The sequence below is a fragment of the Pelobates fuscus genome, chromosome 6 (assembly GCF_036172605.1).
Source record: "Pelobates fuscus isolate aPelFus1 chromosome 6, aPelFus1.pri, whole genome shotgun sequence".
Lineage (NCBI taxonomy): Eukaryota > Metazoa > Chordata > Amphibia > Anura > Pelobatidae > Pelobates > Pelobates fuscus.
The window spans coordinates 214,422,575-214,442,870 of record NC_086322.1 but is presented as its reverse complement, the minus strand read 5'-3'; positions in this window follow the sequence as shown (position 1 = coordinate 214,442,870).

Sequence of the window (20,296 nt, the reverse complement as noted above, 5' to 3'; positions counted from 1 at the left end):
CATGATATTCTAATTTTTCGAGTATCACCTGTAGTTTTGGGAGTACAAGCTGGAATCTCCTGTGGAGAGAAGCGATCACCTACCTCCTCCTCCTGGTATTAATGCGGGGTTGGTTAGGGATCTGGACCGACCGTCCAGTATCCCTGTAGGTGTGGTGCAGAGACCTCTGTCCCATCTGTTTCCAGTGTCCTGTCTTGGGCCAACAAGCACCGGTACTGGGGAGTGGGACCAGTTGTCTCCACTCCCATGAGCTCCCACTGTGGCTGGGGAAAGGGACCAGCTGTCTCCTCTCCTGGTATCTCTGGCTTACGCTGTGGAGGGGGATCGATTATCCCTTCTTCCTGTACGTTATGCTGCCGCTGAGGAGTAGGACTGACTGTCCTGCACCTGGCACTTCCAGCTGCAGTTGGGGATCTGGGCCCAGCATCTCTGTAGGGCCGGTGGAGAGACCTTGGTCCCATCTCCAGCTGCCGGTTGGGGTTCCCCCCAGAACCAGTCTATAAGGTCCACCTGTAATTGGGAAGAGGGACCAGCTGTCTCCTCTTCCGATATCTCTGGCTGCCGCTGGGGAGAGCGACTGGTTGTCTCCTCTCCTTGTAAGGTAAGCTGCCGCTGGGGAGTAGGACTGACTGTCCCTACTCCTGGAAGCTCCGGTTGTGGTTGGGGATCTGGGCGGGCTGCCCATCATCCCTGTAGGACTGGAGGAGAGACCTCTGTCCCATCTACCCCTGCTGACTGGGAGTCTTCCCAGGGCCAGTTGAAGAGGTCCCCTACTTCTGGAGCTAGTAGTGAAGCAGCGGGTACCTCAGCCAGGTCTCCCCAGCTGTAGGGTTGTAGGTCTGGGTCCGCCACCCAGCTCTCCTGCTCACCCTGCAGGGTATATTAGGTCGAATTGAGCTGAGCAGGTGTTGGTAATCCTGCTCCAAATCCCACTCCATTGTCACCAGAGATGTCAGGTCTTGTCTCACCTCATTAGCTGTAGCTCAATCATTCATGCCCTCCCTGTAATCATAGATGTCCCAGAATCAGGACCCTCCCGAACTTCCAAACTTCGGTTCTGCAAAGGCCTCCCACAACAGGCCAGAGCCATTGTAATCCTCACTCTCTGGCCTTTCGTGCTTAGCCATCCTGGAGGCATGCCAAACCGTGTACCACCATAGCACCTGGTATGCATCCTCTTGCCAAAGCTCCTTCCATACCTGGCTCTCGAGCTCCATCACCCACTCATCCAGGGGCTGCTCTCCCAGGAGTGTCAGGGTGGCGGTCCGGTGCCCGGAACCCAGACACAGTGTCCAGGCGGCGGCGCATGGACCGGGACCCATAATGCCTGATGTTAAGAGGGAGTCTTCAGCGTGGAGGTGGATTAGCAGGGTCTGGTGCAGGGTAACCGCACGCCCCCTGGTGTTGAGCACCAGCGTTTGTGCAGCCACATACCAAGACCCTGATTCAGCTTGTGCGGATAACAGGAACTAGGAGCATGGAAATTAAGCAGACCTCCCAGGAGCTGAATAGGGAGGCTCTGCAGCAGGATTGTATCCAGTACTAGAAACAAGGCAAGACTAGAGATAGGCACCAAAAATGAAAACAAGACAGAACTAGTAGAACCCAGAACCAGAGAAGGATAGTAAGCTAAATCCAGAACATATACACAAGACATGAGGAAAACATGAACATAACATGGGCATGACTAGACAGGACTATACATGGACTGTTGATACAAACTAAAACAAGACAAGATAACATAGGCAAAACAAGAGGAGAAATAACTAAGTACTACATATGGAAATCATGGGGGTTTAGTCACACTATATGATCATACATTGCATAAGCCTGCCAACAACGCCAATGTACCCCATATCTGGCAGGTCCTACACTGCCTAATGTATGCTAAAACAACCACAGATAAGGAACACATATATAGCACTTACCTGCAAGAAAGGACAGAAGCTTTGAGCCGCTGCCTGCAGGAACTCTAACACATAATGAAAGCTGGAAACATAAGGGTGTGGCAAATAAAACAAACATTTAAAGGAAACCTGGAGACTGGGAAATCCAGGGACGAACTATAGGAATGAACCCAGAAATCCCAGCATAAAGAAAACCAGACATAGAATAGAAAACCAAAAACTAAGAAATACTAAACAAGAATAGTAAAAGGAGTACTGGATACCAGAAGCCATTACCAGAATGATCCGAAGCCAGGAACAGAACGTGACAAGGAGAGGCATTCGCAGGGCCACTCGCATCTGCAATCGCTGCTCTTCACTGGGGAGACTCTCGCCCCGCTGACGCTGTACACCCTCCAGGGCTTCATATATATATATATATATATATATATTCACTAGGAAGCCATCCCACCGCTGCCACCAGATGTGGCGGACCGCCTGGCACCCCGACTGGGTGCCTCCGCCAATCACTGCTTCCTAGTAACTCTGAGTACTTCCAAGCACTCCAACCGACACCATAACCACTGCAGTCCCCATGGCCAGCGTTACAGCTTGGCTGGGGTCTCGCTGTCCTCCGCCCACTCTGGACCCAAGTCAGGAATCCGCTTCCAGTAAGAAGACCTCTCCTCCAAGAGAGTGTAGCAGTATGCTTTTAAAAGAGCAAGTGATTATAATCCAAGGAGGTTTAATGAATATAGCAATCCCCAGGGTGAATATAGCTGTTCCCCCCACACATGAGACTAGGCTCTATGTTGAGGGTGAAGAGGAACTGTTTAATGGCAGCCAAAACTGGCCTTATATGCAAGTCCCAATGCAAGCATATTCCAGGGGCAATCCCTGTGACTGTGACAATGTACACACTGTAATTACATTGGCTCTCAGGTCCAGGAAACACCCACACAAAACAGGATAATCCTTCCCTTGTGCCTGAGATATAATTGAGTCAGGAACTGTACTAAACTCAATTATCTCCAGGCACAGAAAACATACCATTTACAATAACTAGTGATGTACCGAACTGTCCGCCGGCGAACAGTTCCTGGCGAAATTAGCGTGTTCGCGTTCGCCGCGGCAGGCGGACACATGCGCAGTTCGATCCGCCCCCTATTTGTCATCATTGGGCAAACTTTGACCCTGTGCCTCTCGGTCAGCAGACACATTCCAGCCAATCAGCAGCACTCCCTCCCTTCCACACCCTCCAACCTCCCTCCCAGCATCCATTTTCGATTCATTCGGAAGATGCATGCTTAGTGAGAGGAGGGAAAGTTTAGCTGCTGCTGATTAGATAGGGAAAATGATAGCTAGGCTAGGGGATTCAGTGTCCACTACAATCCTGAAGGACTCATCTGATCTCTGCTGTAAGGACAGCACCCCAAAAAGCCCTTTTTAGGGCTATAACATCAGGCTGCTTTTTTTTTTTTTTTTCCTGTGTAATGTAATTGCAGGTGCCTGCCTGCCAGCTTCTGTGTGAGGTTCACATTGGATACTGTGCCTATTTGCCCAGTGCCACCACTCATATCTGTTTTAACAATAGGTTAAGCTTTACATTTAAAATACATTTTTTTTTCACTGTAATAGAAGAGCAGTTGCCTGCCTGCCAGCTTCTGTGTGAGGTTCACATTGGATACTGTGCCCACTAGCCCAGTGCCACCATTCATATCTGTTTTAACAATTGGTTAAGCTTTAGATTTAAAATAAATAATATTTTTTCACTGTAATAGAAGAGCAGTTGCCTGCCTGCCAGCTTCTGTGTCAGGTTGGATGCCTTGCCCATTTGCACAGTCAGTGCCACCACTCATATCTGTTTTAACAATTGGTTAAGCTTTAGATTTTAAATAAATAATTTTTTTCACTGTAATAGAAGAGCAGTTGCCTGCCTGCCAGCTTCTGTGTGAGGTTCACATTGGATACTGTGCCCACTAGCCCAGTGCCACCACTCATATCTGTTTTAACAATTGGTTAAGCTTTAGATTTAAAATAAATATTTTTTTTTCACTGTAATAGAAGAGCAGTTGCCTGCCTGCCAGCTTCTGTGTCAGGTTGGATGCCTTGCCCATTTGCACAGTCAGTGCCACCACTCATATCTGTTTTAACAATAGCTTAAGCTTTAGATTTTAAAGAAATCATTTTTTTTCACTGTAATAGAAGATCAGTTAGTTGTCTGCAAGCGTCAGGGTGTCAGGCCTACTTCAGCGTGTGCTCTGTAGACCTGTGCCAGCGTGCTTTGACAGTTCCCAATCATATCTGGTGTCTCTTTAGCGTGCTTTTACAAAGAAAAAAGGTTTCCAGTGTAAGCTAATAGCAGACAGTCAGTGTCCTTCAAGCGGCTCTGTCAGGCCTTCCTTCAGCGTGTGCCCTGCACAACCCTGCCAGCGTGCTTTGACAGTTGCCACTCATATCTTGTGTCTCTATAGCGTGCTTTTACAACCAAAATTTTGTTTCCACTGTAATAGAAGAGCAGTTGCCTGCCTGCCAGCTTCTGTGTGAGGTTCACATTGGATACTGTGCCCACTAGCCCAGTGCCACCACTCATATCTGTTTTAACAATTGGTTAAGCTTTAGATTTAAAATAAATAAAAAAAATTCACTGTAATAGAAGAGCAGTTGCCTGCCTGCCAGCTTCTGTGTCAGGTTGGATGCCTTGCCCATTTGCACAGTCAGTGCCACCACTCATATCTGTTTTAACAATAGCTTAAGCTTTAGATTTTAAAGAAATCATTTTTTTTCACTGTAATAGAAGATCAGTTAGTTGTCTGCAAGCATCTGGGTGTCAGGCCTACTTCAGCGTGTGCTCTGCAGACCTGTGCCAGCGTGCTTTGACAGTTGCCAATCATATCTGGTGTCTCTATAGCGTGCTTTTACAACCAAAATTTTGTTTCCACTGTAATAGAAGAGCAGTTGCCTGCCTGCCAGCTTCTGTGTGAGGTTCACATTGGATACTGTGCCTACTTGCCCAGTGCCACCACTCATATCTGTTTTAACAATTGGTTAAGCTTTACATTTAAAATAAATAATTTTTTTTCACTGTAATAGAAGAGCAGTTGCCTGCCTGCCAGCTTCTGTGTCAGGTTGGATGCCTTGCCCATTTGCACAGTCAGTGCCACCACTCATATCTGTTTTAACAATAGCTTAAGCTTTAGATTTTAAAGAAATCATTTTTTTTCACTGTAATAGAAGATCAGTTAGTTGTCTGCAAGCATCTGGGTGTCAGGCCTACTTCAGCGTGTGCTCTGCAGACCTGTGCCAGCGTGCTTTGACAGTTGCCAATCATATCTGGTGTCTCTATAGCGTGCTTTTACAACCAAAATTTTGTTTCCACTGTAATAGAAGAGCAGTTGCCTGCCTGCCAGCTTCTGTGTGAGGTTCACATTGGATACTGTGCCTACTTGCCCAGTGCCACCACTCATATCTGTTTTAACAATTGGTTAAGCTTTACATTTAAAATAAATATTTTTTTTTTTCACTGTAATAGAAGAGCAGTTGCCTGCCTGCCAGCTTCTGTGTCAGGTTGGATGCCTTGCCCATTTGCACAGTCAGTGCCACCACTCATATCTGTTTTAACAATAGCTTAAGCTTTAGATTTTAAAGAAATCATTTTTTTTCACTGTAATAGAAGATCAGTTAATGTTCTGCAAGCGTCTGGGTGTCAGGCCTACTTCAGCGTGTGCTCTGTAGACCTGTTCCAGCGTGCTTTGACAGTTGCCAATCATATCTGGTGTCTCTATAGCGTGCTTTTAAAACCAAAATTAGTTTTTCACTGTTATAGATTGAATAGCAGTTACTTGTCTTCAAGCGGGTGTCTCAGGCCTACAGTGTGTGCTCTGCAGAACTGTTCCAGTGCACATTGCCAATCATATCTGGTCTCACAGTAGCTTGCACGCATAGTACCACTAATCCCCCAAAAAATGACAGGCAGAGGCAGGCCACCCCGCAGGGGCCGTCGTGGTCGTGGTGCTGTGATTCCCTTTTGCCCTAGAATAATGGCCAGTTTTCAGAAGCCACGTACCCTGAACTTGAAAAGTTCTGAGGACTTAGTTGACTGGCTAACACAGGACACCCAATCTTGTACAGCCTCCGCTCGGAACCTTGACGCACCATCCTCCTCCAGCTTAGCTTCAGGCACCTCTCAAGATAGCACTCACCCGCCTGCCGCCACCACCAAAACTAGCACCACAGCCGCTTTACTTGGTATGTCAGAGGAGTTATTCACACACCCGTTTGAAGAAATGAGTGATGCGCAACCATTATTGCTAGAGGATGTAGATAACAGGGATATGTCTCAGGCAGGCAGCATTAAACACATGGAGGTACGGTGTGATGATGATGATGTTGTACCCGCTGCTGCTTCCTTTTCTGAGTTGTCAGATACAAGCGAAGCGGTTGATGATGACGATGCGTCCATGGATGTCACGTGGGTGCCCGCTCGGCAAGAAGAAGAACAGGGCGAAAGTTCAGATGGGGAGACAGAGAGGAGGAGGAGGAGGAGACGAGTTGGAAGCAGGGGGGGTCGTCGCAAGGAGCTAGTGGCACAGTCCGACAGCATGCATCGGCACCCGGGGTCAGCCCGACAGCACGCCAATCAACGCATGCTGTGTCCACCACCAGAATGCCATCATTGCAGAGCTCAGCAGTGTGGCATTTTTTTTGTGTGTCTGCCTCTGACAACAGCGATGCCATTTGCAACCTGTGCCAAAGGAAACTGAGTCGTGGGAGGTCCAACACCCACCTAGGTACAACTGCTTTGCGTAGGCACATGATCTCACATCACAAACGCCTATGGGATCAACACATGAGTACAAGCAGCACGCCTACTCTAAGCCGCCATCCTCCTCCTGGTCCAGCATCTTCAGCCACGTCAACCACTGCTGTCCTTCTTGCCCCCTCTCAACCATCCGCCACTCCGTCTCCCGCCTTGAGCAGTTCCCGCTCATCTGCCCACAGTCATGTGTTTCTGTCAAGGACATGTTTGAGCGTAAGAAGCCAATGTCACCAAGTCACCCCCTTGCCCAGCGTCTGACAGCTGGCTTGTCCGAACTATTAGCCCGCCAGCTTTTACCATACAATCTGGTTGAGTCTGAGGCGTTCAAAAAATTTGTAGCTATTGGGACACCGCAGTGGAAGGTACCCATGCCGGAATTTCTTTTCACAAAAGGCAATCCCCAACTTGTACTCGATTGTGCAAAAGGAAGTCATGGCATGTCTGGCACACAGTGTTGGGGCAAGGGTCCATCTGACCACTGATACCTGGTCTGCAAAGCATGGTCAGGGCAGGTATATCACCTACACTGTGCATTGGGTAAACCTGCTGACGGCTGACAAGCAAGGAATGCGTGGCATTGCAGAGGAGTTGGTGACACCGCCACGAATTGCAGGCAGTCCTGCTGCCACCTCCTCTACTCCTCCTACTCCATCCTCTTCCATAACCTCCTCGGCTGAGTCCTCTTGTGCCGCTGCTTCTTGCTCCACATCAACGGCACCCCCCCCAGCTCCCCAGGTACTATTCCACATCCCGGATACGGCAGTGTCACGCCGTCTTGGGTTTGACTTGCTTGAAAGCAGAGAGTCACACCGGACAAGCACTCCTGTCCGCCCTGAACGCACAGGTGGAAAAGTGGCTGACTCCACAGCAACTGGATATCGGCAAAGTGGTGTGTGACAACGGAAAAAATTTGATAGCGGCATTGAAGTTGGGCAAGTTGACACATGTGCCGTGCATGGCACATGTGTGTAATCTGATCGTACAACGCTTTGTGCATAAGTACACAGGCTTACAGGACGTCCTGAAGCAGGCCAGGAAGGTGTGTGGCCATTTCAGGCGTTCCTACACGGCCATGGCTCACTTTGCCGATATCCAGCGGCGAAACAACATGCCAGTGAGGCGCTTGATTTGCGACAGCCCTACACGTTGGAATTCAACACTCCTAATGTTCGACCGCCTGCTCCAACAAGAAAAAGCTGTTAATGAATTTTTTTGCCACGTTACTGGACGCTCATGCGCAATGCCTGTAGGCTCATGCGTCCTTTTGAGGAGGTGACAAACCTAGTCAGTCGCAGTTGTGTGTGTGCGTGTGTATGGCTGTCTGCCTGTGTGTGTGTGTGTGACAGGGTGAAGATTTCTTGCACATGGGTGTGACAGGGTGAAGATTTCTTGCACAGGGCGCCCAAAGGCCTAAGGCTGGCCCTGCGCATGGGTCAGTGGCTCTGCACCAGACTTCCCTCCAATTGATCAAAGTTAAAGGATTTCAAGTGGACTGATTACAATTACAGGGCCTCTAAAGAGTCCTGTATTGTTATTTGTCGTCACTACCTTCCCGTCGCGTCGGGAGTGGGTCATTTGCGCCCCTGCTGCCTTCCTTGCATGTGGTAGCTGTTTGTCAGGGATTTGTCAATCCATATCTGCCAAGTGACCCTATGTAGGGGTAACAGTCCCTATTCTGCTCTGTGTCAGTGTGTATCATGGTCTCTGTGGACAGGGAACAGTCTCTATTCTGCTCTGTGTCAGTGTGTATCAGGGGTTTTGAGGACAGGTGTCAATCCATATCTGCCAAGTGACCCTATGTATATCTTCTGTCAGTACACAGGAAAAGTTTAAATATTTCTTGTTCTACGTTCTCTGCAACTCCACGCACCGACTCATCCAATACGTGAAGATCTGGGGTTTCTCTGACTCTCCTCAGTAGTGTATCAAACAGAGTCTGCACTGTGGTAACACGGACATCTTCAGGACATAACTCAACTATTTGCAGATGGGCAGTCTGCAGCTTCTCTTTTTCACCTGTTCTCTTCTTTCTCTTATGCGTATTCTTGTCTATATGCAGGTGGTCTCTTGCCTTTCTTTTAACCAATTCATTCCTTCCATATGGTTTCAAAAGATCTCTGGCATCATTACTTTCAACGCAAATAACGTCATCATAGTTAGTCTCCTCATTATTCACCGGGAAGAGAGTGTTTGCACTGACTACCCACAGCATGCTCTTGCCATTGCCTACTCCACCTTCAACGACAGGGTTCAAGTCCCAAGGAGAAGGATCATTCACTTTATTATCTGTCTTTATTTCACAAGTAGTGCCTGGAACATCCTCATGGGTCACAAGATGTAAATCTGGACTAATGTCAACCCCAGGGTCTGGAAAATCATCAATTTGAAATTTTTCGAATAATCCCAGTGGGCTGCCACATTCTTCCTCCTCTGATGGTATTAAAGTTTGCAGAGATTCACTATGGGGTGGTGTCAAGCATTTTGGAGAACAATACGTTTCATCCCAATACGTTTCAGATGTCCTATCAGCTCTTCCACCCTATGCGATACTATGGGCAGGCTACCCGTGACGTCATTACTCACGGCCCTATTTCACGCGGACACTCTGTGTCAGTGTGTATCATGGTGTCTGTGGACAGGGAACAGTCTCTATTCTGCTCTGTGTCAGTGTGTATCATGGTCTCTGTGGACGGTGAACAGTCTCTATTCTGCTCTGTGTCAGTGTGTATCATGGTCTCTGTGGACGGTGAACAGTCTCTATTCTGCTCTGTGTCAGTGTGTATCAGGGGTTTTGAGGACAGGTGTCAATCCATATCTGCCAAGTGACCCTATGTAGGGGGAACAGTCTCTATTCTGCTCTGTGTCAGTGTGTATCAGGGGTTTTGAGGACAGGTGTCAATCCATATCTGCCAAGTGACCCTATGTAGGGGGAACAGTCTCTATTCTGCTCTGTGTCAGTGTGTATCAGGGATCATTAGGATAGGTGTCAATCCATATCTGCCAAGTGACCCTATGTAGGGGGAACAGTCCCTATTCTGCTCTGTGTCAGTGTGTATCATGGTCTCTGTGGACAGGGAACAGTCTCTATTCTGCTCTGTGTCAGTGTGTATCATGGTCTCTGTGGACAGGGAACAGTCTCTATTCTGCTCTGTGTCAGTGTGTATCATGGTCTCTGTGGACGGTGAACAGTCTCTATTCTGCTCTGTGTCAGTGTGTATCATGGTCTCTGTGGACGGTGAACAGTCTCTATTCTGCTCTGTGTCAGTGTGTATCAGGGGTTTTGAGGACAGGTGTCAATCCATATCTGCCAAGTGACCCTATGTAGGGGGAACAGTCTCTATTCTGCTCTGTGTCAGTGTGTATCAGGGGTTTTGAGGACAGGTGTCAATCCATATCTGCCAAGTGACCCTATGTAGGGGGAACAGTCTCTATTCTGCTCTGTGTCAGTGTGTATCAGGGATCATTAGGATAGGTGTCAATCCATATCTGCCAAGTGACCCTATGTAGGGGGAACAGTCCCTATTCTGCTCTGTGTCAGTGTGTATCATGGTCTCTGTGGACAGGGAACAGTCTCTATTCTGCTCTGTGTCAGTGTGTATCATGGTCTCTGTGGACAGGGAACAGTCTCTATTCTGCTCTGTGTCAGTGTGTATCAGGGGTTTTGAGGACAGGTGTCAATCCATATCTGCCAAGTGACCCTATGTAGGGGTAACAGTCCCTATTCTGCTCTGTGTCAGTGTGTATCATGGTCTCTGTGGACGGTGAACAGTCTCTATTCTGCTCTGTGTCAGTGTGTATCAGGGGCTTTGAGGACAGGGAACAGTCTCTATTCTGCTCTGTGTCAGTGTGTATCAGGGGTTTTGAGGACAGGTGTCAATCCATATCTGCCAAGTGACCCTATGTAGGGGGAACAGTCTCTATTCTGCTCTGTGTCAGTGTGTATCAGGGGTTTTGAGGACAGGTGTCAATCCATATCTGCCAAGTGACCCTATGTAGGGGGAACAGTCTCTATTCTGCTCTGTGTCAGTGTGTATCAGGGGTTTTGAGGACAGGTGTCAATCCATATCTGCCAAGTGACCCTATGTAGGGGGAACAGTCCCTATTCTGCTCTGTGTCAGTGTGTATCAGGGGTTTTGAGGACAGGTGTCAATCCATATCTGCCAAGTGACCCTATGTAGGGGGAACAGTCCCTATTCTGCTCTGTGTCAGTGTGTATCAGGGGTTTTGAGGACAGGTGTCAATCCATATCTGCCAAGTGACCCTATGTAGGAGGAACAGTCCCTATTCTGCTCTGTGTCAGTGTGTATCAGGGGTTTTGAGGACAGGTGTCAATCCATATCTGCCAAGTGACCCTATGTAGGGGTAACAGTCCCTATTCTGCTCTGTGTCAGTGTGTATCATGGTCTCTGTGGACAGGGAACAGTCTCTATTCTGCTCTGTGTCAGTGTGTATCAGGGCTGGGCTTTGAGGACAGGTGTCAATGTTAGGTGATTTCTGCCCTTTATGGATTAAAAGCAGACTCTGCATCAACTGTGCAATTTTCCATGGGAGTTTTGCCATGGATCCCCCTCTGGCATGCCACAGTCCAGGTGTTAGTCCCCTTGAAACAACTTTTCCATCACTATTGTGGCCAGAAAGAGTCCCTGTTGTTTTTAAAATTCGCCTGCCCATTGAAGTCAATGGCGGTTCGCCGGTTCGCTAACATTTGCGGAAGTTCGCGTTCGCCGTTCGCGAACCGAAAATTCCGGGTTCGCGACAACACTAACAATAACCCAAAAGTACCCTTAAAACAAATGGAAACCCCACAAATCACATCCCCTGATAGCCCCAAACTGGGGGACCAACATATCCAAAAATCACCCAGATCAGTTCAGGGGTTCAGGATTTCCATGGAAGTCATTTTGACTGACCGTGCACCTGGTCCTATCCCCAAAACAGCTTCAGGGAATCAGGGCTAATGGTCGGTCTCTCTTTCTGAAGTACAAAAGTACATAAGACACTGAGACAGAAGGCTGTCAAGCAGGCTCCTCCAGGAACACATGGCAAAGGCATTTCTGCCACAACTGCTTTTTCAGAGAAAAGGCAGTGCTCACATTACTGCCTAGGGGAACCTCTAGTGGCAGTCACTCGGACGGTCACTAGAGGTGCTTCCTGGGTCAGCATCTCCACACTATGCATTGAGACCTCTGAATTGATGTTGATAACACAGATTATCATTGGCATTATTGGGAAAGCATTGTATATGGGTCTTTGCTATTCCATGTACACTAGCAGATTGAAGGTTTGCAGTTGTCCTTAACCCCTTAAGGACACATGACATGTTTGACATGTCATGATTCCCTTTTATTCCAGAAGTTTGGTCTTTAAGGGGTTAAGAAACCTTAGGAACATTTATTTCCTTTTTTTTTTTTTTTTTCAATGGGAAAGGGAGGATTAGGATATAAAACATAATGCTAGATCTGTTTCTTTAGCTTCCCTTTACATGGTAGAGCACTTATATAAGATTCATACTATGTGGAACCGCACCTACAAAATGGGTTGCGGGGGGGGGGGGAATATGCGCCAATACAGCTCCTCGCCAAGGGCCCAAGAGACGCTAGGCACGCCTCTGCTTGCAGGAGTGAGTAGCAGAGCGGAAAACCGAAACAGATTGTGGGAATAGGAATCAGGATGGTGGTGCAAGGATGGACGAGAACAAGTAAAAGGACAGTACAGGATTGGGTAACTGTGCAAAATTTAACATTACAGGAACAGAAACCTAAATACACAAGTTGTAAAGTCCATTTCAATGTGTATGGGATAGTATATGGCATCATACACCCTATATAGTGCCATTGCACTCCTTTCTCAATATAGGAAGTAAAGGTGGAAAATTTTGGCTGGCTACAATGAATGCAATAGATAGGTGCTACTATTACACATACAGTCAAAAACACACTATTGCACAAGCACAATTTATGTTGCTGGCTGCTCCTGGTTCAGTATACTGAAGAGCATATATCAGTCTGAGTCCCATTTTTTCAGACCCCAAAAAGAGCAGTTGCCCTAGGCATCACTCCTTAAATTCTCCCCCATCTAAATTCTCCCACCCCTTCCGGTTAAGGCTGCACCTCCCTATGTTTAAGACCAACATGAACTTTGACTGAAAGACACACCTCACTGATGCATTCACTGAAATACACTCACTGACAGATACATAGTCATTGGCCTACACTGATTAACCAACACACACTTTCACTGAGAGACAAACACTGTCAGACACACTCACTGACAGGTACTCACTCTTAGATACACATACACTGATATACTGTCAGGGCTCCACAGGCAGCTGTGAGGGGAGGCTGCAATCCTCTCGCAGCACTCACCCTCGGTCCGTCGCCGCCTGCGGTCCCCTCTCCCCTTACCGGTCAGCGAGCGGCGTCCTCTCCCCTTGACACGCCGCTCGCGTCCTCCTCTCCTCCTCCCAGCGGCAGCATGTCTAACGCTGCACGCTGGGAGCCAGCACTGATATCTGAACGCCGAGGTCACTCACGTAACCTGGCGTTAAAGCTACAGCGCAACAATCACAGTGGGGGGTATAGATATCCCCCACGTGTGATTGTTAATTCTGATTGGAAATTATCCAATCAGAATTAAGATAAGGATATAAATACTTACCTTTCCTGTCTCTCAGTGCCCTGTTGTGATCTTTGCTTGCTAGTATTGATTCTGAACTTGTGTTTTCTGGTTACGTACTCTCTGGCTTGTTAATCTGACTTTGTGACTTTCTCCTACCCTTTGACCTCGGCTTGTTTCTCGTTATCCTGTCTTCTGGTTCCCCTTACTCGGCTTGTCTCCTGACTATTCTGTGTGTGCTTAGCCCGACCACTCTAAGGTCCGGTACTGCACCTTTTCTGTGTGTGTGTGTGTGTTAGCGTGTTGGGTTCCATGAATCGTGAACGTACAACACGGCCAAAATGGAACCAGCTGACATTCCACAGCTACTTGTTAATCAGGAGGCTAGAATGGATGGTTTAGACCACCGTATGGACCAGTTTGCCCAGGCTTTACAAACCATACTGGCTCGTACTGCACACTTGCAACCTGCCGTTCAGGAGGTTGCTGTTTCTGTGTCTGAACCCATTCCCACTCCGGTACCTGTTCCTGCTCACGTAGTTCATATGACGCCGCCACAGCGCTACAGCGGTGACCCAGCATTGTGTCGTGGTTTCCTCAACCAAATTGATATCCATTTGGTGATGAATCCACGTTCCTATCCCACTGACAGATCCAAAATTGCCTTTTTGATAAACCACCTGTCCGGGAGAGCTTTAGCATGGGCAAACCCCATGTGGGAGAATATGTCTCCTATGTCATTTGCAGATTTTTTGACAGCATTCAAACGCACGTTTGATCAACCCGGTAGGGTTGCCTCTGCTGGCAAAGCTCTGCTTAGGGTTCGACAGGGTAACAGATCTGTAGCGGATTATACTATCGAATTCCGCACTCTAGCAGCTGAAGTGGTTTGGAATAACAACGCCCTCGTAACAGCCTTTCAGGAGGGTTTGGCCGCTTACATACTAGATGAAATAGCATCCAGGGAATTGCCTGTTCTTCTGCATGATGTTATAGACTATGTAATTCTTATTGAAAACCGTATTAGAGAGAGGCGTAGTCAAAGACGGATGGATACACGGGTGTTACCTGCTCTACCCAGCACTGCATCAGTAGCATTACCCACTCCTAGGCAACCATCCCCCGAACCCATGCAATTGGGTGCTACGGGGTTAACTGAGGCTGAAAGAGCGTATCGTAGAAGGGAGGGGTTATGTCTTTATTGTGGAAAGAGGGGGCACCACTGTAATACCTGCCCTAAATTGCAGGGAAACTACAGCACCTAAGGCCTAGAGAGGGGTCAGCCTCGGGTGTTATGACTTTGTCCCCTCATGTGTCCATCTTCAGACCGTTTATTACGTTTTCTCTTTTGGTCATTAAAACCACATAACAACTAAAGCCTTGATCGAATCAGGTGCGGCAGACAACCTTATGGATGAGAACTTTGCCAAAACCGCAGCCCTGACTTTGATCCAAAAGGCCACACCCTTGGCCGTTGAGGCCATAGATGGTAGACCACTTGAGAAACCTCTGGTGACCCATGAAACCCAAGAAATAGTTATGTCTGTGGGTGCTTTACACAAGGAAAGCAAACCTTCCAAATAATTGACTCCCCTACTGCTTCCATCGTTCTGGGTTTTCCCTGGTTAGTTAAACACAACCCAGTACTTGATTGGGGTTGTTTAGATATACTCTCCTGGGGGGAATCTTGTCAACGAGACTGTATGGCTCATGTACGTCCTGTTTGTTTACTCAACGTGCCCACGGCTAAACCACTTTCTGTTTCTGTCCCTTCTGTGTATGCAGACCTTGCATTGGTTTTCGAAAAAAGGGAGGCAGATAAGCTACCTCCACATCGTGACTATGGCTGTGCCATAAACCTGTTACCGGGTACTATGCCCCCTAGGGGTAAGGTCTACCCTCTTTCTGAGAAAGAAACCAGGTCATGGAGGAGTACATACGGGAAGCCTTAAGTAAAGGTTTTATTAGAAGGTCCTCCTCTCCTGCTGGTGCTGGTTTCTTTTTTGTGGCAAAAAATGAGGCGATTTGAGGCCGTGTATAGACTACAGGGCTCTAAACAATATAACGATTAAAAATGCCTATCCGATCCCTCTCATCACTGAGTTGTTTGATCGTGTTAAAGGTTCTAGATATTTTACTAAACTAGACCTCAAGGGGGCTTATAACCTTGTTCGTATAAAGGAGAATGATGAATGGAAAACGGCGTTCAATACACGTAGTGGGCATTACGAGTATCTAGTCATGCCTTTTGGATTGTGTAATGCTCTGTCAGGGTTTCTTTGCTGTTTTAAACAGCAACCCTTTTCTGTTTCAGTGATTGAGTTTCAGCTGCAATCACTATGAGCTCCTTCTGCTTGTTGCCACGGTTACTCACCTGTGAGTAGTAATCAACCCTGCTGCTAATCAGTTCTGCCTATTTAAGCAGCTAAGCCCAGAACCTCCTTGCCCTTGCGTGGTTTCCTGTTCCCCAGAAGTCTCCTTGTTCCTGTGTTTCCTGTTTGCTCCTGGTTCCTGACTCCGGCCTTGTTCCTGACTCCGCTGCTCTTCGTGCTCCTGATCCTGGCTTGTCTGACTACCCGCTCTGGTGACTGACCCCTGCTTGATTCCTGGACTTTGCTTTTGTTATTTATTTGTTATTTATTAATAAAGGTGTGTTTGCATCTACTTCTGTCTCTGTCTGGTTCCTGGTCCCTGACATTACGCAAGGGCCATGAATACAGATGGTACAGGCAAGACACCTATACCTAACCTACTTACCCGGTGGGACCAGCAGAACCACCATTTGGACCAGTATGCCCATCTGGATCCAGTACCCGGCCAGCCTGCGATTGCGGCCGCCTCTGCCTCACTTCCTGTTCTAGCACCGGTTGTAGCCTCCAAACCTGTAGCGGCTAGAGAAATGACTGGGTCTGTCCCGCTCCCTCAGTATTTTGGGGGCAACCCAGCACAGTGCAGAGAATTTATAAATCAGGTTAAAGGATACCTTGAAAACCTGCCCCAGGCGTTTCCTACAGACAGTGACAAAGTTCACTTCATGATTTCTTTGCTGTCTGAAAAGGCCCTAGCTTGGGCAAAACCTCTCTGGGAGGCAGAGAAGCCTATTATTTACAATTACCCTGAATTTGTTGCATCCTTCACAAGGGTTTTTGATATTCCAGCTCGCTCCACCCCTACTGCCGAACTACTCATGTCTAATGCTCAGGGCACAAAAACTATTGTCGAGTATGCCAGTGAATTCCATACCATGGCAGCAGAAGGTGGCTGGAACAACGAGACTCTCGTGGCTGCCTTTGCACAGGGTCTCTCCGATGTGTTTAAAAATGAGATTGCAGCCAGAGAATTACCTAAAGATCTCGAGGAACTGATATCATTTGTCACCCTCATTGACATCAGACTCCGAGAGAGCTCCTCATCCGAGGAGCGCCTGCGGAGGCCTCTTGTAAATTTGGCACCACGCTTTTCTTGCCCACCCGAACCTCCCTCACCTCCCATGCCTCCTGGTCCTGAGTCCTCTGTCTGTGTGGAGCCAAGGCGGTTAGGCTTCTCACGCCTCTCGGTCGAGGAGAGAGCCTTTAGGAGGAGGGAGGGCCTGTGCCTATACTGCGGACACCACGGTCACATGTTAAAGTTTTGCCCGATCCGTCCGGCAAAGGGTCCGCACCCAAGATACTGTCAGGGGCAGATCTTGGGTGGTCTTTCTGCAGACCCAGAGATATGTGTGGGCAAACCCTTGGTGCCTATTATCCTCTCCTGGCCTGATTCATCCATTGAAACCCGGGCATTTCTTGATTCTGGGGCCGAAGGCTTGTTTATAGATTGTGCATTTGCAGCAAAGCACTCTATACCCTTACAGTCTCGCAACTTCCCACAAGCCTTCGAAGCCATCGATGGCAGACCAATACAGCCAACCCACGTGACCCAAGAAACCGTGCCCATATCTCTGGCTGTAGGGGCTCTACATCATGAGACGATCCAATTCCAGGTCATTTCCTCTCCATATTACCAGGTTGTTTTGGGATACCCTTGGTTACAGAAGCATAACCCCACAATTGATTGGCGCAAAGCTGAGATATTATCATGGTCCCAGCAATGCACATTGTCCTGTCTCCAGAAACCGGCCAAAGTTTTCGGCGCATGTTCTGCCTCTTCCTTACCCGCTGAGTACCAAGAATTCCAAGATGTATTTGACAAAGGTCAAGCAAGTGTTCTGCCACCACACCGTCCGTATGACTGTGGTATCGAACTCCAACCGGGTACCAATCCTCCCCGGGGCCGGATTTACCCACTGTCTGTAGCAGAGAATCGAGCCATGGAGGAGTATGTTACCGATGCACTGTCTAAGGGTTTTATTCGGAAGTCATCTTCTCCTGCCGGGGCCGGCTTTTTCTTTATAAAGAAAAAAGATGGCGAGTTGAGACCCTGTATCGACTATAGGGGTCTCAATCGCATTACTATTAAGAATGCCTACCCCATTCCATTAATCACGGAGTTATTTGACCGCCTCAAGGGAGCAACGGTCTTCATCAAACTTGATCTGAGAGGGGCATATAATCTCGTCCGGATAAAAGAGGACCACGAATGGAAAACCGCATTTAACACCAGGAGCGGCCATTACGAATACCTAGTAATGCCCTTTGGCCTTTGCAATGCTCCGGCGGTTTTCCAAGAATTTATAAATGACGTCCTGCGAGATATGCTGCAGCAATGTGTGGTGGTTTATCTTGATGATATTCTGATCCATTCCACATCTCTCGAGAACCATCACGCAGACGTTTCTCGTGTTCTACAGAGACTTAGAGAAAATAATCTGTTCTGCAAATTGGAGAAATGTGAGTTTCACTGCAAACAGGTCACATTCTTGGGATATGTTATCTCAGATGCTGGATTCTCTATGGATCCGGAGAAACTTTCGGCTGTACTAAAATGGCCTCGACCTACGAGTCTTCGCTCTATACAACGTTTTCTGGGCTTCGCCAATTATTATCGGAAGTTCATATGCAACTTTTCTTCCTTGGTTAAACCTCTCACGGACATGACCAGGAGAGATGCTGATCCACAGCATTGGTCACAGGAAGCCATTACTGCCTTTGAGTCTCTCAAAGTCGCCTTTGCTGCTGCTCCTATACTGGCACACCCTAACCCTGCCTTACCATTCATTCTTGAGGTCGATGCGTCTGAGACAGGAGTGGGCGCCCTCCTGTCTCAACGTCCTAACCCAGAGAGCTCCAGGCATCCGTGCGGGTATTTCTCGAGGAAATTGAACCCGGCGGAATGCAATTACCAGATTGGTGATAGAGAACTTCTAGCCATAATTTTAGCTCTCAAAGAATGGAGGCACCTTCTTGAGGGTACTTCAGTGCCAATCCTCATACTCACAGACCACAAGAATCTAACATATCTTTCTGAAGCTAAGCGACTTTCCCCCCGGCAAGCTAGATGGGCTCTCTTCCTATCAAGATTCAATTATGTGGTTTCTTACTTGCCCGGTACTAAAAACATTCGGGCTGATGCCTTGTCTCGACAGTTCTCCCCTCCATCTACAGAGGAGATAACCCCTACTCCTGTGATTCCTCCGGACCATATACTGGCAACCATCCGTACTAACCTCACCTCACCCCTAGGCGAGGAGATTCTGGCTGCACAAAGTAATGCTCCTCCAGAGAAACCTAATGGCCGTTGTTTTGTACCTATTAACCTCCGTACGAAACTATTGAGTACATACCACGACCCCAAAGCAGCTGGACATCCAGGCAAAAACCAGTTAATCTGGTTCGTCTCCCGGCAATTTTGGTGGCCTAGTCTCCGTTCGGATGTCACCGCTTTTGTAGCTGCCTGTCCTGTGTGCGCTCAAAATAAAACCCCACGACGCCCTCCAGTGGGTCTCCTGCAAACCAAACCTAATGGTGAACGACCCTGGACCCACTTGTCCATGGATTTTATCGTAGATCTTCCGGTCTCCCGTGGCAATACAGTCGTTCTCATGGTTGTTGACCGATTCTCGAAGATGTCGCATTGCATTCCCTTGAAAAAACTACCAACTTCCCAGGAACTTGCAACAATTTTTGCTCGGGAGATCTTTCGTTTGCATGGGTTACCCAAAGTGATAGTCTCAGATAGGGGTAGCCAGTTCGTGTCCAGATTTTGGAGAGCTTTTTGTACGCAAATGGGAATTCAGCTTTCCTTCTCCTCGGCCTACCACCCGCAATCCAATGGTGCAGCGGAATGAGCTAACCAAACACTGGAACAGTTTCTGCGTTGCTACATTTCTGACCACCAGAACAACTGGTCTGATCTGCTACCCTGGGCGGAGTTTGCCCACAATAGTGCGATTAATGCCTCCTCCCGGCTATCCCCATTCCTGGCAAACTATGGGTTTCAACCGTCCATGTTACCTGATACGTTCTTGCCACAGGGGATACCGGCATTGGAAGAACATCTCAGGGAACTCCGTTCCACTTGGGTGCAGGTTCAGAATTCTTTGCAACGCAGAACTACAAACTCCAGGCCGACCGCAGACGCCTTCCTGCACCTACCTATCAGGTCGGAGAGAGGGTCTGGCTGTCTTCCCGCAACCTACGCCTCCGTGTTCCCTCACAAAAACTGGCACCCCGATACGTTGAGCCATTTCGTATACTTCGAAGGGTCAACCCTGTAGCTTACGCACTTGACCTTCCTGCTAACATGCGCATCTCAAATGTTTTCCATGTTTCCCTCTTGAAACCGTTGGTTTGTAATCGCTACACCACCTCAGTGCCACGTCCACGTCCTGTTCTGATTGACAATCATGAGGAATATGAAATACGCAGCATCATTGACTCACGGGTCTTCAGAGGACAGATCCAATACTTGGTGCACTGGAAAGGATACGGTCCAGAGGAACGCTCCTGGGTTCCAGCCTCTGATGTCCATGCACCATCCCTCCTTCGTTCCTATCACGCCCGCTTCCCCATGAAGCCCGGACCCACCAACAGAGATG